The sequence below is a fragment of the Trachypithecus francoisi genome, unplaced genomic scaffold (genome assembly GCF_009764315.1).
Source record: "Trachypithecus francoisi isolate TF-2019V2 unplaced genomic scaffold, Tfra_2.0 Lachesis_group16, whole genome shotgun sequence".
Lineage (NCBI taxonomy): Eukaryota > Metazoa > Chordata > Mammalia > Primates > Cercopithecidae > Trachypithecus > Trachypithecus francoisi.
This window is the reverse complement of record NW_022681461.1, coordinates 67,150,044-67,159,909: the sequence shown is the minus strand read 5'-3', so window position 1 is coordinate 67,159,909 and position 9,866 is coordinate 67,150,044. Positions and strand designations below refer to the sequence as shown.

General features: G+C 38.9%; 1 long non-coding RNA gene across 1 annotated transcript; it reads right to left on the bottom strand.

Annotated features, from left to right (window-relative positions):
* Positions 1 to 1,599: 1,599 nt before the first annotated feature.
* Positions 1,600 to 9,031, bottom strand: LOC117099375. Its single transcript, XR_004443788.1, has 3 exons — positions 8,590 to 9,031; positions 6,269 to 6,417; positions 1,600 to 1,725 (listed from the first exon to the last, which is right to left on the bottom strand). It is a non-coding gene; the product is annotated as an uncharacterized LOC117099375 (long non-coding RNA).
* Between the last annotated feature and the right edge of the window lie 835 nt (positions 9,032 to 9,866).

Here is a 9,866-nt window from a genome sequence, read left to right as displayed (position 1 = left end):
TATTACAGTAGGCTAAGGTTAATTTATTATTGAAGAAATCTGTTTTATAAGTTTAGTGTATCCTAAGTGTGCCGTGTTTATAAAATCTATAGCAGTGTACAGTAATGTTCTAGGATTTCACATTCACTCATGACTCACTCACAGACTCAGCCAGAGCAAATTCCAGTCCTACAAGCTCCATTCATGATAAGTGCCCTACACAGGTATACCAGTTTTTAACTTTTATTCTGTATTTCTACTGTACCTTTTCTGTTTAGATAAACAAATGCTTACCATTGTGTTATAATTGCCTACAATATTCAGCACAATAACATGCTGTACAGGTTTGTGGCCTAGAAGCAATAGGCTATACCATTGAGTCTAGGAGTGTGGTAGGCTATATCCTGTATGTAGACTTGTGCTATACAGACTCTATAGGCTTGTGTTACACCTACTCTAGGCCTGTGTTAAAATCCCCTGACAAATTTTTCAGAAAGTATCCCTGACATTAAGTGATGCATGACTCTGTGTGTGAAATTATAAATATATGCACACACATATATGCATGTATACAGGTATGATATATATAATATACAGTGTATACACACACACACATATACTCAAGGAACTCAAGAGTGGCTATACTCACTGTGACATAAACCCCTAAAATTTTTTTTTAATATACAGACACAAAATAATAAAAGAGAAAAAAAGGTGTGCACTCATATATAGCTAGATACCCAACTGCACACAGAAAAGCCAGGTATGTGGGCATTCATGACAAAGATGCTGAAGAAGTTTTGCCTCACTAATTTGCCCATTACTTCACAGACATTCATTGAGCACCTATTCCATGTTACACACTGTAAAGGAGTGGAGGTTAAAATAGCAAGTGCCACCATCACCCTATTCTCAGTGCTGCTCTGCTATTAGACAGAACCTTTATCAAGTGTCAGCAAGGGAACCTGGCATTTATCAGGGTGGGTGCTGAGCTCTGCTCTGCTGACAGGGTAGATTCAATACATGTCATCCCCACTGTGCTAAGATGTATTAATGGCTTGCTCTTTCTTCTTTCCATCACCCAGGCAATTTTTTCTTTTCTCTTCAGTCCCTTTCCCCCAGCCCCCAGTTGTTCCCTTTTCGCATTTTGGGTTCCCTTTTGCACAAGCCGCCTGTTTGTGACTTTGAAGGAATCACTAATTCTCTCTATTTATGCATACCCATCCATGAAATGTGGGAATTGACTAAATTATCTCTGATGTCTTACCCATCTCTTAGTGCTATGCTAGCATTGTAGAATTCTGGTTTGAATTCTTCCTAAATAGCAGAGCTTGAGACACAGGCCTTTGTGGAGGTAGTTTATTTGGGGTCATTTGCTCCTATGGTACATGACGGATGATCTGAGGAATAAACCAGGGAAGGTTTATTTCCAAGCCACAGGCTCGAAGGATTAGTGAAGTGTAAATGGAGAAAGAAGAAAAGCAGCCAATCCAAGGTTATTGAACTGATTACAATTACAGAAAAACTGGAGCTTAATCCTGTTTGTGATATTTCAAGAGCTGTATGGAATGTGCCTTAGAAATCTTTGAGATTGGGAAAAAGAGAATACTCACTTACTAGTTCCTGCCCATTGGTAAAGCATTGTTCCAGGAAATGTTAACACCCGATCTGTTCCCAGTGTGTGCAGACATCAGAATGGCTGATCAAGCTCTTGCAGTAGATCCATGTGATTGTGGCAGATAAGCCCTGGGAGAAAAAGCAAGAGATATGCAGTGCAGCTGAGATCAGGTGCTATTCGGCTACACCTGAGTACAGCTGGTTGCTATAGCAAAGACCAGAGAAAAATTGGTGGAGTAAGATAATATGAAAGGAAAATAAACATTCGACAAAGAAGCCATTGCATTCCTCAATGTTGTCTGAGTGCTGATATCAAGAACTTTTGTCAAATCAGCACTGAACACATAGGGACTATGTCAGGAAATTTCGATATCCAACATTTCTACAAATGCACAGAATTGTGGCGGGCATGGGCTCCATGGCCCAGCTTCTTCCCAGTTCCCACCTAGTTTCGTCATAACATTGATAATGATTATTAAAGAACATCTACATTGTGCCAGGCAATGTATTAGGCATTTTAAGTACAATGTCTCTTCTAATCCCTAAATCAGTAGGATCCTATCATCAGGTTAGTACCTATGATCCCATTTTCCCCTTTTACAAATGAGGAAACCAAGGCTCGGGAAAGGGAAGTGATTTTCCTCAATTTACATTACCCATGAAGACCTAAATTCAAATCCGTATATATATATATGGACCTAAATTCAAATCCGTATATATGGCTATTTTCAGGAGTTGAAACTATCTCAGTGGGCTCTTGGGTTTAGACTGGGTGTATACCTCAGTTCTAGGTCGATATCTCTCCCTTATCTGATGACTAACCTTGAACTCCAGCTTGATTGGCTACAACCTTGAGATCCTGATTAGTTATTTGCCAGAGACTCCAGGTGCTTGGACCTCAACCACTAGTCCAGATATATTTTATGCCAAATACTAACCCAAGTTTGAACTGGAAGCCTCATAAATTTTTACTTATGCTTTTTCTCACTGGAGGCCAGCCTACAACCAAGTCAGTAACCCAAACTAACCCTGGTACATTCCAGTTTCTTGATTTGTACCTTTTCTTCAGTTGTTTCATTTTTCTCTTTATACTTTTTTCTTTTCATAATCCATAATCAATTAGCAGATTAGGGTAAGGCACGGCAGAGAATAACAGGAATGGCTAAACTGGGAGATAAATTTGGCATTATTTAGAATTAATCAGAGATTCAGGGAATTTAATATTTAAAGAGAAGATAGCCCATCTTAGTCTCCTAGCCTATCTTAGTCTATGCAGGCCTCTGTAACAAATATCTTAGACTGCCTAATTTATTAACAATAAATGTTTATAGCTCACAATTCTGGAGGCTGAGAAGTTCAAGATCAAGGTGCCAGCAGATTTGGTGTCTGGTGAGGGCTTGTGCTTCATAGATGGTGCTTTCTATGTGTCCTTACATGACAGAAGAATAAAAGAGCCCTGTCAAGTGTCTTTTCTAAGAGCACTAATTCCATTCATGAAAGCAGAACCCTCACGATCTAATCACCTTCTAAAGGCTTCACCTCTTAATCGTACCACAATGGGGATGAGGTTTTTACATGACTTTTGGAAGGACACATTCAAACCACAGCACAGCCTTACTGTGCATTCATTCCCTCCCATAATGTACTTTTTTTTTCCTTCTAAACTTCTTGACAATAGATCTTTCAGTGCATTGGACAATCATTGCTTATCTACACTCGTATAATATAATGATCTCCTCCCTAGCCGTTGTTGACTGCGTCAAGGATCAGACCCTGATTCTAGCTAAGCTGTTCTTGGTATAGAAACAATGAGGGAAAAGGAAGCGAGAAGAGGGAAGTAGGGGGTATCCGTTTTTCTCGTGACAGGTAGGTGAATGTAGGTGGAGGGTGCAAGCATTTTCTACCCAGTATGTAAATGGATAAACAAAGAATGCTGGTCTAATGAGAATGAGGAAGGAAACATGTTTTAATTATTTTTTAAAAAGTGATAAGTGGAGAAAGATTTCAATCAGCCCTAAATGCTATGCCCAATTATCTTCCTGCACCCTTGACCACCCACGTCCCTGTCCTTTGACTTATTAAAGTTACTGAATTATTTACCTGATCCATTCTCCCTTTTTTAAAAACTGGAATTATTATTATTAAAAGGCATGCCTGTACTATGTTTTCAATGACATAAAATTCTCTGCTTCCTGAAAGTCTTTCATTTCCCAGTAGATTCAGTTGTTATAAAGAGCTTCCTTATGTTGAACGTAAAGCAGTTTCCCTGTACTCGTTAACTCCATTTCTGTTCTTGGGAACAAATAAAACCAGTAAAATCCCTTCTTTTTATACCCACCCATCCAACATCTGAAAGAAAGCATCCCAACTCTTATCTCCATTCCATGAAGAACTTTTTGTTTGCTAGGCTAAATGTTCTCAGATTATCTTATTTTTGTGTGTGTGCCATGGTTTGGAATCCCATGGGTTATGCTGGTCTCTTCTGTCTGGGTTATAATACAAATTGTTAATCTCTCTCTCCATGTCTAGATTTGGCTGGCCCAATACGTAATGATGTGGGCCTGTTACACGCCTGTCTCTAGGGTCTTACTTACATTATAAATAATCACTGCCTTGTGATTCCAACGTCAAGAAGGTACAGTACTACATGGTGGTATTATGTTTGACATCAGACATGGCCCAACAGGGGAGAAGAATATGCTTCAACAGTTAGATGATTATGTTAATACAAACTGGGATTTTTATTATGTTTGTCTCTTTCAAGACTGAATTTGATGTGATTGCTGCTGCTGATTCAGTACTAGGTAATGGAGGCTGAAATGTATTCCCCAGAAGATCCTCCGGGAGCAGCCACCTGGGATTGACAGAGAGAGTCACTGGGTGTCACTGTTGAGTCATACAAATGCACTGGCTGCTTGCTTATAGAAGTCTGGCTCCTTAAAGAAGCTAGGAGAAGGAGGTTTGGGGTGGCTGCCTGTCTCCTCCTGGTCTGTGTCTCTTCACTAGGGTCAAGATAGAGCATCTGTCTCCCAGATTTTCGCTAAGAAGTATTGAGTCAGACGTGCCCACATCAGTGTGGGCCTTAACTGTTGTTTAATGACCTGATCCATCCTTGATCTGCCTGATGGTGCTTTGTCTGCTTTTATGTATCTATGTAATAAGTGATCACACCCCCACCCTAGTCAAAGGAGGTCTCCCCCTCACACCCAGGACTTGCTGAACCTTACAGTTCTCTTCGGAGCAGATAAGCCCTTCCAGATTCAGACTGTGCTTTCAGTCTCAGTCAAGGGTCAGTGGCACATTTCAGGGTTTTTCTAATGGGAGTACTGTTTTTGATAGAAATAAAGACAGGTGGAATTGTAGGCATTAGCACTTTGAAGGGCAAGGAGAACAACTGATCAAAGGAGAGATGGGCCAAAGGTTACTAGATCAAAGGTAGACAGATCAAAGGTTACTAAAGATGGCTGAGTGCTCTAATAACCTTCTGCCCAAAAACTGACCCTGTTACTAACCCAGTCTGACCCACACATAGGTCATGAACTTTTGTTACCTCAGTGACTAAATATCCTTTCATGAGATGGTCTCTCAGGTTCATTGGCAGGTGTTCTCAATCCCTTTAGGTGAACGTCATGAAAATGAAAATACCAAAATAACACATCCCTAAAACATTTTCTGATGTCTGAGGAAAGCCCTAGGCATCAGTATATTTATAAACCCCATGTGTCACTAAGGAATTTCCAAAGCACATTCTTCCAGTAGTGATTGATTGATTCTATGCTTTCTGAAAATTGTACTTCACATTACTTTTAAAAATTTTTTGCTTCCCCTGGAATTCAGTACTGAGTTACATCCCGAGCAATCCCTCCAAAACACAAATGTGATTGACACTCTGCTGTCTCCTTTTAAACTCCCCAATGTCTAATCACCACATATAAGTCAAGTATAAAGACAATGCCCTGTTATTCATGTGATTCCTCATTGGCCCCTGCTTGTTCCAGGACAGAACAGTTTCCACCCACACACTGGTTTAAGCCAGGGGCTCACCACTTCGCTGCACATTGAAACTACCTGTGGAGCTTCTGAAAGCACTGATGTCTGAGTCCCATCCCCAGGACTTCTGCTTTATTGGTAGGGAAAGAAACTCAGGCATCGTGAGCTTTCAAAGCTCCCCAGGTGATTCTAATGGAACACAAAGCTTCAAAATCACTATTCTTTGGTTTTCTCCCTTATAGAACACACACATTTTCTTATCCTCCTTTGACTGAGCCATACATAGCTGCTAATCCTTCTTGACTCAACCCACTCATCATCTCCTTGAAGAAATCAAGTCTGAGCATACTCCTCTAGCCAAGTTAAAGATTTTTCTTTGGGATTCCCTAGTTTCTTGTGCATACTTAGGCTATTGTATCAGAAATATCTATATGTCTATTTTTTACCTCTAGACTATAAGCTTATTTTGGGTAAGTGAATTAATAGAACATATTTGTCATTTTGTGCCCAGTGCACAGCACAGAACTTAGCAGCTATTAAGTGCCCAGGAAATATTTTGTAGGCTGGAACTACTGATAATTGAGAATGCGAATGAATGAATAAATGAATAATCAGTGGCAATGAATATAATTTATTAAACTTTACATGTATATAGCCAGACACAAAGTGTTACAGTCATTACCTTATTTTACATTCCCAAAAAGTCCCATTAGAAAGAGTGATCTCCATTTTAACTTAAGAAGCTCAGGTTTAGAGGTGGTAGGTACATGCTGCAGCCATAATTTGAAGGCTGGTCTGTCTGACTTCACTTTTAGTCACTTTACTGATTGCCTGTAAAAATAGAAAGGGAAAAATATCTAACCTGATTTTCTCATTGGAGTTTTTACTGGGTTCTTTTTGCCAGGTATCATTTTAGCTCTTTTATACTTTAAGTACTTCACGACAACTCTATAAATTAGTATTATTAGTCCCATTTAATTGATAAGAAAACCAAGCCTCAGAAAGAAGCAAAGTAATTCAGGCAAGGCCACATGGCAAGGAAGTAACAAATGCTATATGAAATCTTATGGCTCTGTACTTGTCTGTCTTTAATATCCAGAGTTGCTCACTGTGCTACAATTGCCTTATAATAGACGAGGAAGAGGAAAGAAAAGCGGAGGAGCAAGTAGGAGAGAGAGAGAGAACTAACTCCAAACACAGATCAGATACAAAAATGAATTTTGGGGCTGACTTTGATAAGGACAAAATAACTCAAAGACAGAATTCTTTGTCTCTATTCTTCAGCAATTTTCCCCCAAGAGTCACTGGGACAAAAGAGTGAAACAACTTTTCTTTTGAAAAGATTGGTTGCTTATTCTAAGCCTGCCAAAGATATCTGAAGTGTAACCAAATCTTTGTACTTGATGCCCTTGCGATTCCTTCATTTACACAATTAGAGCAGAATCTTAAAGCCCAAGAGCTTTGGTTCTTGTGTGTGTGTGTGTGTGTGTGTGTGTGGTGTGTGTGTGTGTGTTTTAAGTGATGAGCACCTGAGGCTCATAGAGGAAAAGCTTGGCAAAGGTGACCTTGCAGAATAGTGGCCAGAACCTAGTTCTTTTTATTCCCTGTCTAGTGTTTTTTAGCCATGGGTTAACTCAGTGATTAAATATGGTTAAACATGATGAATATTTTAAAAGCTACTTGGAGTTTCTTGGTTCTAAAGTACTCTGAATGCCAAATGCAACATATTTTTATTGCCTATTTCTACCACATACCAAGGCCGTTTGCGCTGTGAGATCTTGGTAATAGGGATAAGTAGGAACAGAGGTAAGGTACAGATTCTTTTTCCTCACTAATGTTAACAGATGGCTTACAATAGGAAGTGGATACTGGCTGCAAAGATGTGTGAACCACTGTCACCCTGTGAATCTTTGAGAAAGAGTAGAGGAGGCATCTGGAAATTCAGTGGTTGAGCCCCGAATAAAAAGACAGGTTAGGCCTCTCAAGACCTGGTTAAAGTTGTGGGAAGAACATCAGATTGAGAAGCAAGTTACATCTGTGCTTTCAGGGTCTAAAACTTTAGAGAAGCTGATGAACACTACTGTGTATGCTGAATAATATTTGCCAATGTGCAAGCATGTTATGTACTTGCATGCATACATTTTCTCATGGTGGTTCTTTTGATCTGTTCTCTCTCTTCTTTCTCTATCAATATTTTTTCTTATCCTCAAGGCCTAACAGTGTTATTTTATAATCTTCCACCAGTCCCTTAATAAGAAGTAATTTCTCTTCCCTCTCTTCATCCTGATTTGTGCATGTGTATTTGCTATGATTCTTAATTCAGCATACTTTTACTTGTGATTTGCTATCAGTATATCTACCTCTTTTAAGTTTCTCTGGGCAAGATCTATGTTTTCACCATTCCTTTTTCTTCCAGTAAAATTACACAATTTGTTTTGCATAGAGAAAGTTCTTATTCACCATTGATTATGTCACGTTAAATTGTAACCATAGACACTACCTGTGTTCTTCCAGACATAAAGTCTAAACACTGTGAGTGTCCATTGTGAGTTATTTGAGAAAATGGCTACAGAAATACTTGGAAATTTACCATATTATCACAAAGGATATGGAGGCAGAGGCAGAAATCTTGGATTTGAGACTGTTCAAAATACTTAACTTTAGGCAATCAATTCACTTTACTGGGCCTCAATTTTCTCATCTGTAAATTGGGGATGTCTGTAAATTGGGGATGTACATGTCTTTACTTCCCAGTATTATTGTAAAGATCGAATGAGATTACATTTAATGGCATTTTGCAAACTATATAGCACTATAGATAGGTCAAAGTTGAGTATTATTCTTATTAATGTTGTAATTGCGGTTATGTGTTGCACAGTGACGTTTTAGTCAACAGCAGAGCACATATACAATGGTGGTCACATAAGATTATAATACCATATTTTGATGTATCTTTTCTACATTTAGATGTGTTTAAATACACAAATACTTACCATAACTTACAATTGCCTACAGTATTCGGTACAGTACCCTGCTGTACAGGTTTGTCGTCTGGCAGCAATAAACTACACCGTATAGCCTAAGTGTGTAGTGGGCTATACCATGTAGGTTTGTGTAAGTACACCTATGATGTTTACATAATGACAAAGCCATCTAATAATGCATTTCTCAGAAACTGTCCTTGTTGTTAAGCAATGCATGACTATATTATTACATCATAACTCTCTAAAGTCTCATGTGGTTTAAGTAACTATAATTCTTAACTTGGTGTGTTTTCTTAGTAAAAATGGTAAATAAGAGATACTTGTATTAAAAATGGCCATGTTCTTTTGGTCTCCTTGGAAATTTCCTAATGAAACAAGGACTTAAATCTGAAATCTTTAGAATGCTACCAGAGTCAGAACCAATATACATGTATAATCCAGGTGACCTATTGGCCACTCAGAAATAATAACAGATAAGAATGGGACTGGAGGCCAAGGCAGGATGATCACTTGAGGCCAGGAGTTTGAGACCAGCCTGGACAATATAGTCAGACCCCATCTCTACAGAAAATAAAAAGAAAAAGAAAAAATAAGTATTCAGGTATGGTGGCTTTAGCCTGTAGTCTCAGTGACTTTGGGAAGCTGAAGTGGGAAAATGGCTTGAGCCTAGGAGTTGGAGGCTAGAGTGAGGGATGATGTGCCACCATTCTCTAGATGGGTGACAAAGTGAAATTTTGTCTCTGGAGAGAAAAAAAAAAAAGAATTGGACTGGAAGGTATAAGAGGTAGGAGGATTTTTCTCTTGAGCTTATATTAATCCTTGACTTCTCACAGCAGCTTACCATCTTCTGGTGTATTTGCCAGCAGTCTCACCTTCACAGAAGCCTCAGCCATTTCAGTGACTCTTTACTAAATTTTAACCCTGCCATTGTGTTGGTGATCTTGAGCAATTCATTTTTGCTATCTGAATCTGTTTTCTCATCTGCAAGATGGGAGTGCATACAATTAAAGACAATAGCCACCATTTACTGAACACCTACAGGGTGTCCAACTCTGGGATGGTTACTCTATATCTCCCTAACAGTCAAGGATACTGAGTTGTGGGGAACTTAAATACCTTCTTTTGCCATCCTGGCCCCTTTCCTCTATAAAGACATAATTGAAAACTATATTTTAAGACTGTACTGGCAAAAATACAGATAATACCTGGGCTGTGAATTGCTGAGAAAGGGTGGGACTTGGACTTGGACAAAGGTTTATTGGAATCTAAAGCCTGCACACTTTTATTTATTTAGTT